The sequence below is a fragment of the Curcuma longa genome, chromosome 20, assembly GCF_044706935.1.
Source record: "Curcuma longa cultivar G26 ecotype Majalengka, Jawa Barat chromosome 20, ITB_CL_G26_1.1, whole genome shotgun sequence".
Taxonomy (NCBI): domain Eukaryota; kingdom Viridiplantae; phylum Streptophyta; class Magnoliopsida; order Zingiberales; family Zingiberaceae; genus Curcuma; species Curcuma longa.
This window is the reverse complement of record NC_133880.1, coordinates 25,978-44,677: the sequence shown is the minus strand read 5'-3', so window position 1 is coordinate 44,677 and position 18,700 is coordinate 25,978. Positions and strand designations below refer to the sequence as shown.

At 37.0% G+C, this 18,700-nt stretch overlaps 1 pseudogene; it reads left to right on the top strand.

Annotated features, from left to right (window-relative positions):
* Window positions 1–2,336: 2,336 nt before the first annotated feature.
* On the top strand, window positions 2,337–8,798 carry LOC141813955 (high mobility group B protein 9-like; annotated as a pseudogene).
* The last annotated feature ends 9,902 nt before the right edge of the window (window positions 8,799–18,700 follow it).

Genomic DNA, 18,700 nt, shown 5'->3' with positions numbered 1-18,700 from the left:
CAAGCTCACCATCGGCCACTGATCTTCCCTTAGATCAATATCCTCCCAAGGGTCGACCATCTCTGAGCTAAAGAAAGCTACAATCGGTGATGAAAATAAGAAACAAGATGAGAAGCAACAATACTGGAACGTATCGTTTCTTCCTTTCGCTTTAGCTATTATTCCAGAATAATTATTGTTGCTGGAACATCCACGCCATTAGGTTCACTGCTCCTTCTTGACAGCAAACCGTTCGACCTTCAAACGATGGTGTGATCACCTCTATTCCATTCAATTCATATCGTCAGGTTACTTCGAGCCACCAGATACAAAATCGGACTGTAGGTCCTCTCTCGGATCGTTTGTCTTTCTCCTTCGACTAATATCAAAATGGAGACACGATATGTGACTTAGAGAAGTCATCTCAAGGAGATCTCGACGTGAATATGAATACAGACAACTTTGCTCAAAGTTGTTAGTTGATGTCGTTTTCGCTTCGCGTCATCTAAATGGTATAAATTATTTATGCTCCTATCTATAATTATGTTTGCATATATGTGTGTTCTCGTATGGGTTTTATGCATAGATTGTCATAAAATATTTATTACACTTCTACTATATGTTTAGAGAAATATAAATTTTAAAATTCGCATACCGGAAACCCAACATGGAATCCATCTCTTGAATTCTTTTTCTATGCTCCTCGAAAGTACTTTTTGTGCTCCGTGTTGGTGCGTTGTGCTCGTAAATGCTAACGACCATCGTAATTGCATTCTTATTTGTTGTCATATAGTTGTTATTCTATTTTGTGCCTTTAACTTTTTAAAATTTTCCACCTCCAGAGGCTTTTTGGAAAGTAGGAATTTGAAATAAGAATTATTATTTTTTAATCGTGTATGTTAATCTCTATTTAACATTGCACTCAATACTTTAATTAGTTATTGCATGCTTCTTGTCCTCTAAACCTTAATAAGCTCTTATAAACTTGTTGTGCTTAATAACTTATTAGTTTTTGCTCGCTTATTGTGCTAAGTATTTTAGAAGCCTTGATTATTGAATTTTGCATATCGATTCTTTAAGAAAGTTTTTATTTGATCAATATTGGTTAAATTAATTTTTATTTATTTCATTGCATACTTTGAATTTTTTATTTAGAATTTATACCATCACTTGTAAAATTTATAAATATTGAATCCTACTAGCATTAAATTAGGTCTTATGCACTAGCAACATAACTAGTAGCAAGTGTATATGCAAACCTTTCAACGGTATAAACCGCAATCATTAAATTATGTTGATTCTCTTATGAGATAACTATAGTAATTTCATTTTGAAAGGCAAGTTGCACTCATCCTATATGAGAAACCTACTATACACTAGGTAAACTATCCAATAATTCTTATTTCTATATAAGGTAAACTACAGTTGACTATGATGAAGGAGGGCATTATCTCGACTTCGTCGAAATTCAAACTCTTGTTTATTTCTATAACTCTGTTCCATCGTAACCAACTCAGTTATACCCTGAAGACTATTCAATAAATTCTCATAATGCAACATCTGTTGGATTGTTCTCTAATATCTAGAGCTATGTACTTGTCTAAGCATCATTATACCTATAGGAAAACAATCACCTTTATTATCCTTCATTAAAATAGTAGTGTTATGATGACCTTTTGTCAAATCATATAAATCAATAATAATAATAATAATAATAAATTATTATTAATATTTTAAGACTTCTTTAATAATAATTGTTTATTATTTTTAATATATATATATATATATATATATATATATATATATATATATATATATATTAAATAAAATATATTTCTCTCCCTTAATTAAGATATGCCTATTGTTTCACCTGGCCAAGATAAGATGTGATGGATGGATATAATGGGCAGCTCCTTATGACTTAGCCACCCTAGACGAGGGGACCTCATTGGATGTGGGTTTTGATTTTATCGGATTGCGTTATATTCTTGTAATTCTTTTTTTATATTGATACATCTGATACGGCTATACGGTTTCCTTAAAAGCGATATACCTGTATATTATAAATAGCACTTTACTTCTATAAATAATAATAAATATTATTATATTCTAGCAATTAATCGGTCATGAAAAAAAAAATGGATCTCATCTATTTTCTTGGTCTTCGTTTCTCCTGACGTATCGTGGCGTATATTCCATTTCCCATCCCTCGGTAATGGTAATGGTAATAATCTTTCAATTATCTCCCAGTAAAATTATATTCCTCTCTCCTCCTTGGTATGCACGCTTCTTCCTTTTTGATGACGATCACGGAATCATTCGATTATTCTCGCGCCGGTTTCTTTGAGCATGACATCGGCATAAGATAAGACAAATCCTTTTTCTTTTTTTTTTTTGAAAAAAGGATTTGAAATTGTTAGGTTTAATTCTTCCTCAATTTGAATTGGTTCCGTGAGACAAAAGTGACATTTACGATGACGAATTTTGATTTCATGTGGATTGATGAGTGCCGGTGTTGGCATTCCAGATATTGAGGGGTGAATCATGGAGATGAGTGATGCTGCCGAAAAGGAAAAGGGCATCGAGAAGAGGAAGGAGGTGGCGCAGTGTGATTTCGACGCACAACAAGCCGCCAACTATCGCGCTTACCCTAAGCCATTGGCTAAGTACGAGGATGTGGTTGCTGATCCAGAGCTATTCAAGGAGACCTTGATGAAGCTGCATGCTGACATGGGTACAAAGTTTATGTGAGCGTTTTCTTTAGCCCTTTCTTTCATTCGAATGTAGTCCAAAAAGGTTTTTTTTTTTTTTTTTTTTTTTTTTGCTCTTAGCACTCATATTTAGGAATCATCTGTGTATTTAATTTTAATGGAGAAATGGTGATAGAAGGCTGCTCGGGTTATGCGTGGATATTTTTATATTACCAACTTCGTTGTTGCTAGACACTGACTTGTTGTGTCCTTGGGTCTGTTTATTTTGATTTTCCCGTTTGTTTAGTTGCCTTTGGTTATTTATTCTAACAAGTGCCAATCAACCTAGATCTTGCTAGGGATGCTAAACTGGTTTTTCCCTTAGTAAAATATAAATTTCATTAAGATGTATTGTTTGTTAAACTTTAATGTGTGTATGTGGGGCCTATAGAAGTCTAACTTGTTGGCAATTTTCACTCTTGATCAATCCTCAACGACATCAGAACCTTTTCATGGAAAAGAGTCATTGTGGATGTAGTCCTTATGTTTACTTTGTTGCTTGATTTTGTACTGAATATATATTCCACAACACTTCTGTATGGATGCTTCCTTTGGCAATTTATAAACACTAGTTATAGACTTCAAGTGCCATCCACATATTGGACCTAGATATTTAGATTGTAGCATATGATCGTTTTCAGTATACACAAGTGAGGTTAAAGTGGTCCTTGTTAAATGAAATGAAACTTGTAGGTGTGGACATGGTTCTCGCGTTACAAACAAAATTTTCTTATTTGGTTGGTTTAATTTGGTAGGTTCATTTGGTCCCATAATTAATTGAACCAAAATAATTTTGTATTTTTGGAAAGCTGCAACTATCAACTTGTCATTTCACTTATGGTATTCCCACTTAGTTTATAGTGATAGTATCTTCATTCTCATGCAACTATTTCTATCTTAACCATTGATTATAAACTCAACAACACTAAATACAATCTCATGTAAGCATGATCGATGAAATCTAGAACTATGTCCTTCAACTATTAGACTACAAATTTAAATGCATTTGGGATAGTTGTGGGTTTTGCATATAAGCTGTTATAGAATATAAATATGTCATATTGAAATGCCATCACAATTGTGTGTGTTTTGTATGACTTTATGATAGCATTATATCGTTTTGCAAACAAGTAGTGGATCCCAATGTTAGCAGCAGCAATATGGGACTGATTGAGTTGTAGATAATAGAATATATTTTGATTCTTCTTAGTGACAACTTGCGCTGTGGCCTCTAATGAGTTCAAAATAAACATTAAACTTGTAATTTTCTGGTACACATGTATAAAATTATTTCATGTAAAATTAAGATTTAAAGTATTATTTCATGATGGAGATTTGGTCTCCAGCCAAAATGGAACAATTTTAGTAATGCATTGACACTTGCATTACAAAACATTTCCGAGATTAACTCAAATGACTTTTAATCTATAATCCCTCTCCAATTTGTATATTTAATTCTAAATATAAGCTTATAGAAATTATAAAAATTGAATTAAAATTTTAAGATAACAAGTTACAAACATATAACAAACATATCAACTAGTTAATATAGCTTCCTAATATTAAAATGTAGTGCATTAGATGGAAGCATTGATTCTTGTGATATCCTATTGAGATTAATCCCATAATTTTCAAGATCTTATTGAATAATCTTGCTTAGATATCTAGGATTTGAATTGATTTCTCTATGTTCATAAATGTATCATGTTCAACCACTAAGAGTTAGTGTTGTCAAATGGGTCAATCCATGGCGGGGTAGGTCAGCTTGTTAGAAACCAGTCATATGACGGAGGGGGACGACCCACCATCTTAGTGGGCTAGGAAATCCTCAACCCAACTAAAGACCGGTTGCGGGTTAGGTTGGTCAACCCACGAGTTTGTCAAAAAATTAAAAAATATAGAAAATATTAAAAATTTTAAATTTGAGTTGCGGTTTAGGTGGATCAAGCACACAAGCTCATTGAGTTTTCCACTTTAATTTTAAATTTTAGAGAAAAAAATTTTCTCAACCCGCGAGCCAACCTAAGCCCGCTACAGGCCGATCCACTTTTGATCGCAGCCCACCTGAACTTTCTTTAAAATGAGTTGATAAAAATTCAACCTAACCCGCTTAAATTGTTTAGTGGGGCAGGTCAATTCGATAGGTCTAACCCAAATTGATAACTCTACTGAGAGTTGGACTTCACTAGCCCAAACTGTAATGTACATAAATGCAAGATATGGATACATTTCTCTAATTATGGTTTCACTTAATAGTAAATATTCTAATTGGTGCATCTCCTCTTCCCCTCCCCTCTCCTTTTAGTGTCACATCCTCCTTCTTGTGTTTTCTTATGTTTGACAAAGAGTATGTTATGGGAAGCGAATATTCTTATCATGGTCGGTATTGTGCTTCAGTACTCTCTTCTTTCCCTCCATTTCTTTTTAGTGTTTCATTTCCTCGTGATTAGCTACCAAATTCAAATGATAAGTCACATAATGGTTTTTTGTCAGCTAGTTTTATACAATATTATATGAATTTTTAGTTAAGTTTTATTTTGGTCAATATTACTGAAATTGTGTTAACAATGTGATACGATATTTACCTATGCAGACATAGCACCAATATAGAGACCTTTCACCCATATACCTATCCATAATGACAGAGATTTAAAACCATGACAGATAAATAATATATGAAATTAGCATGTTTTGAAAGAGACATGGATTGTAAATTAAGGATGAAAAATGGATAGTCTCTATGATTTACGGTGTGCAATGTCCACCCAATATGAAGTTAGGAAATCAAAGGATGCTGGGCATCTGGGTTGGCCGCTGCGTGCGCTTCCCGATTTACCCTGGTGGCCGGTGGAAAACTTTCGTGGGGCCGGGCCGGTCACCCCCAGGGATTGAGTCAATGCGACTAACTGGGATTATCATTTTTAGGAAATCATACTCCTGAAGACAACTTTCTTTTTTTTTTTCTTTCTTTCTTTCTTTCTTGTTAATTGGTAGTTATTTAGATACCAAAGAGAATTGAGAAAGAAAAAGCAGAAATTGGGAGGATAACCATTAATGGCAAAGAGTAAAAGGAGATCTTTTGCTTAACCTATCATCCTACCGGACCAAACTTACATCCTATTTATTCTTTCACATTAAGGACAATAGGAAAAACATTTTCCTTTCTTGCTAAAGTGAACCTGGGGATCTTCTGTGGTAATGCTATTTGGATAATTGCTTTACGTATCAAGCTTGCCTTCATGATAAAAAAAATGCTACTATAATCAGCTGAATGCTCCTTTTAAAACATTGCCATTTTTCTAAAATTTTTTACTAATGCCTCTTTGATTATTACAAGGGTTCCAATTATAGGAGGAAAGGGCCTGGATCTGCATCGACTATTTGTTGAAGTAACTTCTCGAGGTGGTATTGAAAAAGTAAGAATGATACTACTTCTAGTTAAGAAATTCTATTAATATTGACTTCCGTACAAGCTTAGATGCTTTTTAGTTTAAATTGGAGCATTCTCAATATGCTGATTGTGTTCTATGCAGCATAAATATATTTCAGAGGTTTTTGTCATTGTTGAGCGATAAAAAATAAGATGTGATAAAAATTTATAAATAGTGAAAAGGCTAAAAAAGGTAATAAGTAATACTTGTATTGATTGTATTTTCTCCATGTTGTAGAATGAGAAAACTTTCACCTGTATTTATAGTGACAATAATCATATAATGCATATACACCCAAACCCACCTCTGAAACACTTATCTGATTGGCCTAAAGCTGAATATGGCTTTTGATTGAGTTGAATGCATGAGAATCTTCCTCCTTGTAATGTGAAAAGTACAGAATCGAGACTCCTTTAGTTTGTTATGATTTGTGATTTATGTAGCAGTATTTTTTTCTTAAGACATTCAAATTTTAGCTGTACATTTGCCTCTAAACTTGTATATGGTAACCATCAATTATTTTTGTAATAGCTTCTGCCTTGTTTGCTACTCTACCAGTAGAAGCCTCAGATGTTTTATTGCAATTATGCTCTCTGTGCTATGAACTGGCTCAAAATTGAATGCTGTGGTCAATCAAAGTTTACATCTTTGATTTAATTTCATCATTGCAGAAAACTTAAAAAAAGAATACAGATTCTGCTCCGAAGAGGAGAGGTAGCAACATATCTTATTAAAAGCTGTGTTCTTCCTTCAATCTGGTTTTAACTAATCCAAGCATTTTTGTCCACACTAATTGAACTTCTTACAGGTTGAATATTGTCTAGATGCCAAGTGCATGCCAACTCATTTAAACACATATAATCATCAAGCTGTGTTTGCGGTCACACATATATATGTTTTGCATATAAGAATTGACTTTGATGGTGGCATATTTGAACTTAATGGTCCAATCACAGGTAGTTTCAGAGAAGAGGTGGAGAGAAGTAACTGCAGCTTTTAGTTTTCCATCTACAGCAACCAATGCATCTTTTATTCTCCGCAAGTACTATTTATCCTTGTTGCATCATTATGAGCAGATATACTTATTTGGCGCTGAAGGATGGAACCCTCTAAATGGTTTGTTTTTGTGAAGTGTTAACTATTAAAGTCTATATTTTAACCCTTATTTGTCTTGTGCTTTATCATAATTCGCCTTATATTGCAGCTCCTTCAAATACTCCTGCCACTTCTGTTGCTTCTCGGAGGTCATTGGAATCTTTGAAAATATATCCTGAAGCTCTGGCTGCTACTAGAAAACGGAGAAGAAACAGTGGTGAGTTTGTTGGAAGGCACTTTTGTAATAATACTTCAGGTAACAGGAGCACCATTTGGCAATAATCTGGTATGAGAATGTGCTTTATGTTATCTTCTTAGAGACTAGTCTTGTTAACCACTTTGGTAGTGAAGCTCTAGGTTAAAGAAAAATTAAACTGAAAAGTTGATAACGAGCAATTTTCTAGGTGCCTACTAGTTTCCACAAAAATAAAAAGCAAAAGGGTTCCTGAGCAAGATAATTGGACAAGTACCATTTTAAAAAATTTTATAGAACCTAGACTGCTGCCAAAATTCACTGATCAGCTTCTTTTTACACTGTAGGTCTCTCATCGCCAACTTATACCCCAGTTGTTGGAGTGATTGATGGGAAATTTGAGCATGGATATTTTGTGACTGTTAATGTTGGCTCAGAGAAACTTAAGGGTATCCTTTATCATGTTCCTGAACAAACTGCAGAGCAAGATCCATCATCTTCTATCTGTGCTGATGATGGCAATTTAGCAAGCCCACACAATCACCAGCATCAGTCGAAGCTCAGCATGCTAGATCCGAATCCTGCGAAGCAAGACAACAGTGGGTATAACTGCTTCTTTGCTGAGCAACAGACTATGCTTTTGCCACTTCATCCAGGGCAAGACACAGAAATCAGTAGAATCATCAGTGTTCGTTGGAATGGGCTCAGTGAAGCTGAGAAAGCTGTAAGATTTGGAAACTATGCACATAGACCTCCTTACTTTTATAGAAGGGTGCTTATTGCCTCTTCATATGAAACATTATGCATTTGTTACCTTGTAAATTGCAGGTATACCAAGAGAGAGGTATGAAGGGGGAGAGGCATGAAAGTGAAATGACATTGTATGAAAGTTTAAAATCAGGTCTGCTAGTTTACGATCCATCATTGCCGATGCAGCAGCTTCCTGTCAAACCAGTGGAGGAAGCTCATGCAAAATCACAGAAGCCCGACGTTGATATGAAAGCATCTGATGATCAGGATCATTGCAGTTCTAATGATATAGATTCTGGTGGGGGAAGCTCACAAGTTCACCCAGAAATTGAGAGTTCAGCAGATGTTAGAACTGCCATTGTATCTACTTGCTCGATCGAGCCTTCAAAGGAAATGAGTTCGAGTTGCTTAGCAGAGTGGATGAAAAATTGAACGGTGCAGAATCATCATAGTTTGGGTCAGCATAGAATTTAACCTTTTTCTGTTTCTTCAGTCAGCTCCGCTAAAAAAGAAACTAGAGATTTACACTCTAGGCATTTGCCTTTTGTATGTGTTTATCCTTGCTCTTGTCAGCGTTGAAATCTACAGCTGTTTGAGTAATTTCACCTCCTAGGTTATATCACTACAACTATCTTTAAAATAAATAATGATATGCAAACTATGCCCAAGTTTATTATACATCTTTTGTGTTAATATTCTCAAATGGTTTTCAGTTTTGCCATTTAGTTAAATTACTTTAGGGAAGCAGTAAGAAAGGTAAATGTGGATAATTGGTATGTTTCACAGTCGAGGTTGGAGAAGCTTTTTTAAATGATAAAAGGAAAAGTAGTTTCTCTTATAAAAGAAAAGTTGATGTATAAATGTAAAACAATTATTTTTTTTCAAATTTAATATTACTGTTTATTTTTATTTTATTTAGTACAATATTTAAAATCAATTTAAAAATTTAGGGTCTCTGTTTGTCTTTATTTTCTTAAAATTGTGACATGACATCCAAACTTTTTAGTTTCTACATTGACAAAAACTCAATTACCAGTAACACAATGCGGGACCTTTTATTTCCCTTTCCCATTCAAAAATCCACCATACAACGTTAATTAATTAATGGTTGACTATTTTACTGACCGCCTCTTGCCACTCACTGAGGTACTTCATGATCACCTCCCCAATCTTCCTTTTGGGTATTGAAGCGGTCGGTGATGACTCCGGCGCACTGGCGCTCAAATTGCTATTGCCAACATTGCAACAACAAAAGTTGAAAGTGAAGATGGACTACCTCACTTTCTTTGCACCTGGAAGGAACATATTGAGGGTTTCATTTCGGCTTCCCATCTGTTGTGGCTCCTATTCCCTGCATCCAAGCTGCTCCTACACTTGCATGTCACCATTCGTTAACGGGCGCCAGTGATCATCGATGTGACTCCCCTAATGATTAAGTTAGTATTGGACTAATAAGAGATGAAACGATAGTAGAAGGAGAGTGAAGTTAGTGGTTAATACCATTTTTAATTGTGTTATTTATAGAGATATGCTTACATGGACCCGATCTGTTGGGCTGGAAGGGGATCCTATCCCCCAATATCATTAGTCCCCTATTTGAGTCGAATTGAAGAGCAGAGTTCATCGAAATTCAATTTAGGAAGTGTGGGGCACTTGGACTATCAATCTATACGAGTGATCCAAGAGGTCCAGTTGAGGAGCCGAGTTGATGAGTCAGATGGGGACTAAAACTGTTAAATACTCCGAAATGACTTGGGAGGCCAAGCTCATACTGATTGAGGAGAGAAGTTCAATCTTGTTGAGGTTGTAGAAAGAGAATAAGAAATCCAATCCCGTGCTGACTAGGGAGAAAAGCTCAATCCCACTAAAGTCATGGGGAGAATAAAAAAATTCAATCTCGCGCTAACTCGAGAGAGAAACTTGATCTCGCTAAGGTCATGGAGAGAATAAGAAATACGATCCCACATCAATTGAGAAAAGGAGCTCGATCTCGTAAGGTTATAGGGAGAATAAGAAATCTAATCCCGTTCCAATAGGAGAGAAAAACTTGATCTCACTTAGGTCGTGGAAAGAATAAGAATTTTGATCTCACACTGATCGAAAAAAGAGGCTCAATCCCATTGAGATCATGGGGAGACTAAGAAATTTGATCCCGCATTGATCAGGGAGAGACGCTTGATCCCACTGAGATTGTGGGGAGAATAAGAAATTTGATCCTGCACCAATTGAGAAAGTTTAATCTTGTTGAGATTGTGGGGAAACTAAGAAATTTAATCCCGTGCTGACTAGGGAAAGAAGCTTGATCCCACTGAGGTCATGGGAGAATAAGAAATTTGATCTCACTAAGGTTGTGGGGAGAATAAGAAATTCAATCCTGTGTTGATTGGGGAGAGATGTTTGATCCCACTAAGGTCGTATAAAGAAAAAGGACGGAGGGGCTCAAAGGGGATGTTTCAGGTCGAGGATATTCCTATAATGAATAAATAGGGCGGGGATATTCTCAAAGTGAATACATTATGATGGAGATGTCCTTGATCGGGGATGTTCTAAAAATATGTGATCTGCTACGGGATGTTCCTAGTCGAGGATATTCCTTAAGTGAGTGCATTATTGGAGTCTTGCGTGATTTGCTATAGAGATGTTCTTGATCGGAGATATTTCCATAATAAATAAATAAAATCAAGCTCTATATGTGACTTGGAAGACCAAGATAAACTTGATTTTGAGCTGGGCTAAAGACGCCAAAAGAGAATAATCATATTATCATCCTAGCTAGGGAGAGTCAATTGCTGCTTTGGGGGGAAAGGAGCTCGATCCCACGACTTGGAATACCTATGGAGTCAGGGAGAGAATAATAGAATACTACCTCGACCCCTTGAAGGAAGAGGGTAATAGACAAGACCATGGACCCGAAGAACATGTAAGAAAACCAAATTTGATTCCTTGGCTCCGAAGACTAGTGACATCGAGGAGAGTATAATATAGAATATCATATCAGTCTCTTGGCTTAGAATACCAATAAAGCTGAGGAAAATATAATATGAAAGGCTATATCGGTCCCTTAGCTTGAAAGACTAGTAAAGATAGGGAAAGTATAATATGGAAAACCATCTCAGTCCCTCATCTAATAAGACTAGTAAAGTCAGGGAGAATATATATCATAGCTTGATTTGCAACTAGGGGTTGGGTGATAAAGCTCGGGTTGGGTGATAAAGCTCGATCTTGGCTGAGAGAGAGAACTAGACCTGGTTGAGAGGATAAGAAAAATTACTCAATCTCAATCGAATGGCCGAGGGAGAAGGCTAGATCTCAGTAGGGAGAGTGAACTCAAAACTGGCAAAAAGACCGAGAGAGAAGGTTTGATCCCGGTCGAGAGGCTGGGAGAGCAAATTGAATCTTGACTGAGAGGTTGGGAGAGAAAATTCGATCCTGGTTGAGAGACTAGGAAAGATAATTCAATCTCGATCGAGGGGCTAGAATAGAAAGCTCAATTCCAACCTAGAGGCCAGGAGAGAGAGAACTCGATCCTAGCCAAAAGGCTAAGAGAGAAGGCTCGATCCTGACCAAGAGGCCAAGAGAGAAGACTCAATACTGACCGAGATGCCTAGATAGAAGACTTGATCATGGTCAAGAGGATGGTAAAGAAGCTTGATCTTGATCGAGAAGACGGGAGAGGAGGCTCGATCTTGGACGAAAGGCCAAGAAAGATAACTCGATCTTGGTAGAGGGGTTAGGAGAGAATGCTCAATCCTAGCCAAGGTTGAGAACTCGATCCTAGCCAAAACGTCAGGAGAGAAGGCTTAGTCTTGGTTGAGAGGCCAGGAGAGAAGACTCAATCTTGACCAAGATGTCGAGTGAGAAGACTCGATCCTGACTGAGAGGCCGAGAGGCCAAGAGACCAAGAAATATAACTCGATCTTAATCAAGGGGCCAAGAGAGAAGGCTCGATCTTGGCTGGAGGCCGGGAGAAAAAACTCAATCCTAGTCGAGAGTTCAGGAGAGATAACTCAATCCTGATTGTGAGGTTGAGAAAGAAGACTTGATTCTAACTAGGAGGTCAAGAGAAAAAACTCAATCATGGTCAAGAGGACAGGAGAGATAACTCGATCTTGACTGAGTGGCTAGGAGAGAAGGCTTAATTGGCGTTAAGAGGCTAGGAAAGATAACTTGATCCCGACTGAGGGGTTGGGAGAGAAAGCTCAATCTTGACTAGGGGAGACAACTCAATCTCTATTGAGTGACTAGGAGAGAGCTTAATCTCTACTAGGAGGTTAGGAGAGAGAACTCGATCTTAGCCAAGAGGCTAGGAAAGATAACTCGATCTCGATTGAGTGGCTAGGAGAGAAAGCTAAATTATAGCTGGAGAGATTGTTAGGAAGTATACTGAAAAGACTAGGTCTTTTGTATAAACATTTATGAAATTTGTATTTTATGAAATAAAAATCATGTTTTGGTCAAATGATTGCAATAGTATATTTTGCAATAAAGTCCTCTTAATTCACATTGTAGATAACTTGGTGTCTGTGAGACACAGAAGACCATGATTATCAGTCCCTTGTGAATTATAAACTAAGGCTCACAACCAAGATGGCGTTGGACAACCCATCGGGAACGGTTGTAGTGTAATTCGGTGACTGTCTGTCTTGACTGTAGAATTACACTAGTGCACTTTGTGTGTATTGAGTAGGACCATTGAGGTTGTTCAATTTACTCTGACTCACAAATTGAACAAGACCTCTGTTATTATAGATTATGCACTCTTAATCCCGATGTAATAAATGGGCACCTATAGGTAGTAATTATTGCTTTGATTTACCAAAGGGTGAGATCTTTCCGTCAGATCAATTATTCTCGGTAAGTTGGGTGATGTTACTATCTATACGGTGTGCCATTAATTATAGAAGGAATCCGTGTCCCAGTAGGGCTGATGATGTCCCCTTGGAGAGCTCATAAGGATTGTCAAGTCAAATCTTGCAAGTGGACTTGGTCCGGCTGACAATAAGGTTGAGTGGTACTATTCAAGGTCTTAGATGTCGATTATTGAGTTGTCAGTGAACTCAGATAATTGACGGACATACGATATCTTAAACACGGGGAGCAATGCATAAAATAATAAGAAGGAACCCATAATGTAATTTGGGGATTGGATTGGTAGTGCAACAATGATCCTCTAGTGGAATGGATCGTTGTTGATGGATGTAGGTGTGTATTCGGGGTTGAATACGGGATCCGAAACCCATCAGAAGGCCAGATCCAATACCTCCTCGAGGTCCCCGCTGTAGCCTAAAGACATCTTCAAAAGGATGCAATCAAACGGATGAGATTAGTTCTCAGCCGTCGGATGAGATTTAATCTCGACCGTTGGATGAGATTAGTTCTCGACCGTAGGATGAGTTAATGGATGAGATCAACTTGTATCCGTGGGATTAGATCAAGTTGCATCCATTGGATCGAAATAAATAAAGAGGAATAGAAGAGAATAGATTAGAACCGTTGGATGAGATTAAGTCGTCTCCGATGGACGAGATCTATCCGGTTCGGTTTTAATTCTCTTTGGAAGGAAGAACCGGTTCACGAGGTGAACCAGAGCTGGTTCATTGAACCACACGCCCAAGAGAATGAATCATGGCCATTGGATCGAAGAGATCAAGTTATATTAAAGGAGATTATATCGTAACCGTTAGATGAGATTAAGTTGCATCCGATGGATGAGATCTCTTCGGTTTAAGTTTTATTTCTTTTTTAATATAGAATTAATTCATGGAAATAATTCATTATATGGCCGGCCACTAATAGATAAGGTTGGAAATAATTTTTTTTGTTATTTCCGAAAAGATCTAACGGCTAGAAACCAAGCAAGCTAATCTAAGGGCCTAGATTTAAGATGTTTCTATAATTTGGAAATAATTCATGGAATTAATTCAAATTAAATAATTTCTTAATGAATTGGCAAAGGGTGCTTGGTCTTGGGCGTGAGGCTATAAAAGAGGGAGGGGGTGGGCGGCAATGATCAATCAATTCAAGAGAAGAGAAGATACCGAAACGATTTCGGAAACCCTCTCCCTTCCTCCTCCTTGGTGCCGCCGCCCCCTCCTTCTTCTTCCTTCTTTTTCTTTTTCTTTTCTTCTTCCACCGCCCCTTCTCCTTCTTCTCTTGAGGTGGCCGAACCTCCTCATCCAAGGTGGTGGCCGGATCCTAGCAAAGGGAAGAGACAAGGCGAAGTTGCTGCGAGAAGAAGAAAGGCGATCCAAGGCTTCTTCATCCGGAGGTTGCAGTCCTTTTTCTGGAGGATCGTTGTCCACCCAACGTCCAGGAAGAAGAAAGGAATACAGCGGAAGGCAGCGAGGTCATCTAAAGGTTCTGGTAAATTTTATATTTTCCGCAGTTTTTAATTTTACTAGAACTAGTTTATAAACCGTAGATAATAATTTAGGAATCGGCGATCCTGAAGGATCAATTGATCTAGTCTTTTTGTAGACTTTGTCAATTGATCCAAGGCGGGATAAATTTTTGTTCTGTGGGGTTCTATGCTCTTCGGAGCGGATAGAATCCGGATCGCAGGACGGAGATCCAGATCGCCAACAAATGGTATCAGAGCGAGGTTCTCCGATTCCGGAAATAAATTATTTCGGTTTAGTTTTGCATGCTTGTAGCATATATTTAATAGTTAGAAAATTGCAATAGATTAACTCGGTGTTGCAGGATAAATTTTCCAACTATTGTGGCCAAATATATGTGATTGTATTGTGTGTGTTGTGCATGTATAGGAATTAAATACGGGGGTTGACCGTATTAGTTTAATTTTTTTGCAAAATTAGATCTTATGTAAACTCCTTCAAAGGAGTATAGGAAAATTTTGTAAAATTTTATTTACATGCATCGACCGGGTTCCTAGCAAGGCGCGGATCTTTGAGGCCACAAAGGCGCAGCGGAAGAGGAAGCGAGACGGTCAAAAAGCCGAGTTGCAGCAAAAAGAAAATAAAAGGCCATAATAGTTGGAAATAGTTTTATTTTATTATTTCCATATTTATTGCTGTTTTATTTTTTTTGCTGTGTATGTGTGTGGTTGTGTTTAATTAATTAAACATAAAATACACATAGGTAATTTCCTACCCCTTAAGGATAATTAAGGAAAATTATGCGCGTATAATTAACGAACTCCGAAGTTGATCTTGTCTAGGAGTGGTGGTTGCTCCCATATCCAAGAAGGCCTTAGCCTCGCCACAACCTGGAGATCAATTAGGAATTAGTTTTTTATACAAGCATGATTAGATAGGAAATTAGAATTAATTATGAAAGCATAAATAAGAATTCAATAATTGATTTTGTCTAAGGTACGCCTGGAAATCAATTTATTGAATTAATTATTAATGTGATCATAATTCAAAATCCTCAAAGTAAAAACTAAGTGGGAGAGGGATTCTTCGAATCCCGGTCTCCATTACTGGTTTGTAGGTGATGCATACAGACTTGCGTGCTGGCTTAGACCTTCCTCCCCAACGGATGGGTCTGTATGCGGATCACCAGACAAACTTCCTAAGGGATGGTTATAGGAAGCTACTTAGCTCGCGTATACGTCCACACTAACGTGGCATACGTAACCCTAAGTAGTGGACTTAGTACCAAGTAATGGTGTACACTTAGAATGCAGTTAATAGTAAACGTCCACACTAACGTGGCTTGCTATTAAATGTGCATGACCAAAGTAGGACCAACTATTAATTTTATTGGTCATAAAGATAGGTTGACCAGATAATAAAATTAATGGGTAAAACCTCCTTTTGCGAATGTTTGAGTTAGTATACGTCCACACTAACGTGGCATGCTAATTCTTCGGTGCTTGAGGTGTTGGTGAATTTAATTATATTGTTTTGAGGAATCAATATAATTTTAAATTCGAATATTTGACCAATGGTTATTTTCATGATTTTTCAAGAAAATGGCCTTCAACCCACTAGCTGTCATACTAAAAGAAAACAAAATTTACTAGTCCCAACTACATAGATTGGAAAAGAAATCTGGACATAGTGTTGACTGCAGAAGAGTACAAGTGCGTACTTTTTAAGGTCTGTCCTAGTGCACCTGAAAGGGATGCTCACGAAGATGAGATAGAGAGACATAAGAAATGGGTTAAGGCAGATGAGATGGTGCAGTGTTATATTTTGGCGACCATGTCAAAAGAACTGCGACATCAGCATCAGGCCATGACGACTGCTTATGACATAATGCTCAATCTCGAGAAACTCTTCGGACATCAAAGTCAGGCTACCAGGCAGGTGACCAAGCAGTTAAGACATTGGAAAGAAGACTATCCCCTTAGAAAGAAGAACAATAGGAGTGCATCTTCCTCCTTAGTAGTTGAAACATGTTTAGCGGTGCTATCTACCAGAACCTGGTGTGTAGATACGGGAGCCACTGATCATGTCTGCAATAATTTGCAGGGGTTCCAGGAAACCCGACGGCTACTTGAAGGAGAGATCACCGTCTATATGGGCAATGCTACGAAAGTAGCGGCTGTTGCAGTGGGAGACGTCTATTTACCTTTTGGTAGAAATAGAACTTTAGTATTAAGAGATTATCTTTATGTACCCGGGTTTAGAAAGAATTTGATTTCGGTTTCTAAACTGTATAAGGACGGATATTCAGTCTATTTTGATAATAATGTTATTATCAAGAAAAATAGTAGCATTATCTGTTCTGGTACGTTGGTAGATAATCTATATACATTAACTCCCACGATGCAACGAAGGGTGGTTTGTTTTATAATCCTAAGGATCAGAAGGTCATCGTTAGTACGAATGCCCGATTCTTGGAAGAGGATTACGTAATAAACCACCGCTACAAAGTGGCAGCTGTTGCAGTGGGAGAAGTTAGAAAGAATTCAATTTCGGTTTCTAAATTGTTTAAAGACAGATATTCAGTCTTATTTGATAAATAAAGTTATTGTCAATAAGAATGAGGTCAATATCTGTTATGGTACATTGATAGGTAATCTGAATACTCTCAACCCAGTATTTCTCACGATGCAACATAAGGATCGAAGGGTGGTTAGTTTGTGCTTGTTGTATTATAATGTGGTGTTGGTTTAGAGATAATGTGTATCAATTGTATCACATGCTTAGGGTTGTGTAGAAAGACATGATGTTGATGGTTGTATATGATTTGTTGTTTGAGTAGTGTGAATATGTTTTGTATGTATTATAATGTATGATGTTAATTTAGGGTAGATTGTATGTTGTTGTACGTTGAATAAATGAATTTCATGTTGTATAGTAAATTTATGTTAATAAATGGAATTCATATATAATAAGTTGTTCTTATGTGATGTTGTACTTCTAATTGTAAATACTGTATACTTAGTATTCTTTTGTAAATTATAGGATTAAATTGTCAATAAATAGAGTTATAGATAGGAATGAATAAAATACAATAAAACCCTACACCAGTTCTAGAATAACTCCCTTTCATTGAGTCCGAGAGATAGAGACGATCCGGACCTCTCTATATTGCTTAAGGCGATAATAAGAGGATTGGTAAATAAATAAATAAATTTGATGGATGTGAGTGACAACAAATAAGGGAAACAAAAATAAATAAATAAAACATCTCAAATTCTTGCCTATCACTATACACAATATACAGAGAGTTGGTAAAGTAGTTGAGGATATAGTTTCGGTATATCTCTAAATAGTTCTATGCTTCTATTGTACTGATGGTTTGGACATCAATAGCATCCTCATCTAGCTTTGGAGGTTCCTCCATCAAGAACCAGGCCAAATTTAGCATGGTCAGGTAGAAGAACATCTTTAACTACCACTTTGAAGTTCAACCCAATGAACTTCTTTAACTTTTTTCATGGTTGATTGGAACATTATCAATCGAAGTAGAGGGGGCTATTCCAAGTTGAGCATCTTGCTTCTCAACACTCGTATAGCCATCTCAATAGAACAAGTTTGTTTTAAGATTGTTGAAGATATTTTTCAGAGATAATAAAATTACCAAATTAAAATAACTAAATACATATATTTAGGAAAAGATAACCTAAATTGATAATCTCAAGCTGCTGAGTAGGAAATGATGAGCTATTTGGGATGTTGAGCTGCCGTGTATTGTTGAGCTAAACTACCGAGTGTCGAGCTGACCAAGTGCCCAAGATGCTAGTGCTCGAGCTTGAACTGATAATCTCAAGTTGCTGAGTAGGAAATGATGAGTTACTTGGGATGCTGAGCTTCCATGTATTGTCAAGTTGAATTATTGAGTGTCCTGGTTGAGTGCCCAAGATGTCGAGTTGGCTAGCTCGCTGAAGGGAGGGCTGAATGTCAACCTCACCGAGTCACCAGCTGACCGAGTGCTCGAGCTATCGAGTGCTCAAGCTACCTAGTGGGAAGTCAAGATGTCGAGACTTGCATTTGACATACTTTCCTTAAAATAAATTTGTTTATTCGGTTGTGCTTCGAGGTTAAATTAGATGTCTATTTCCAATGATACAACGACACAATCAC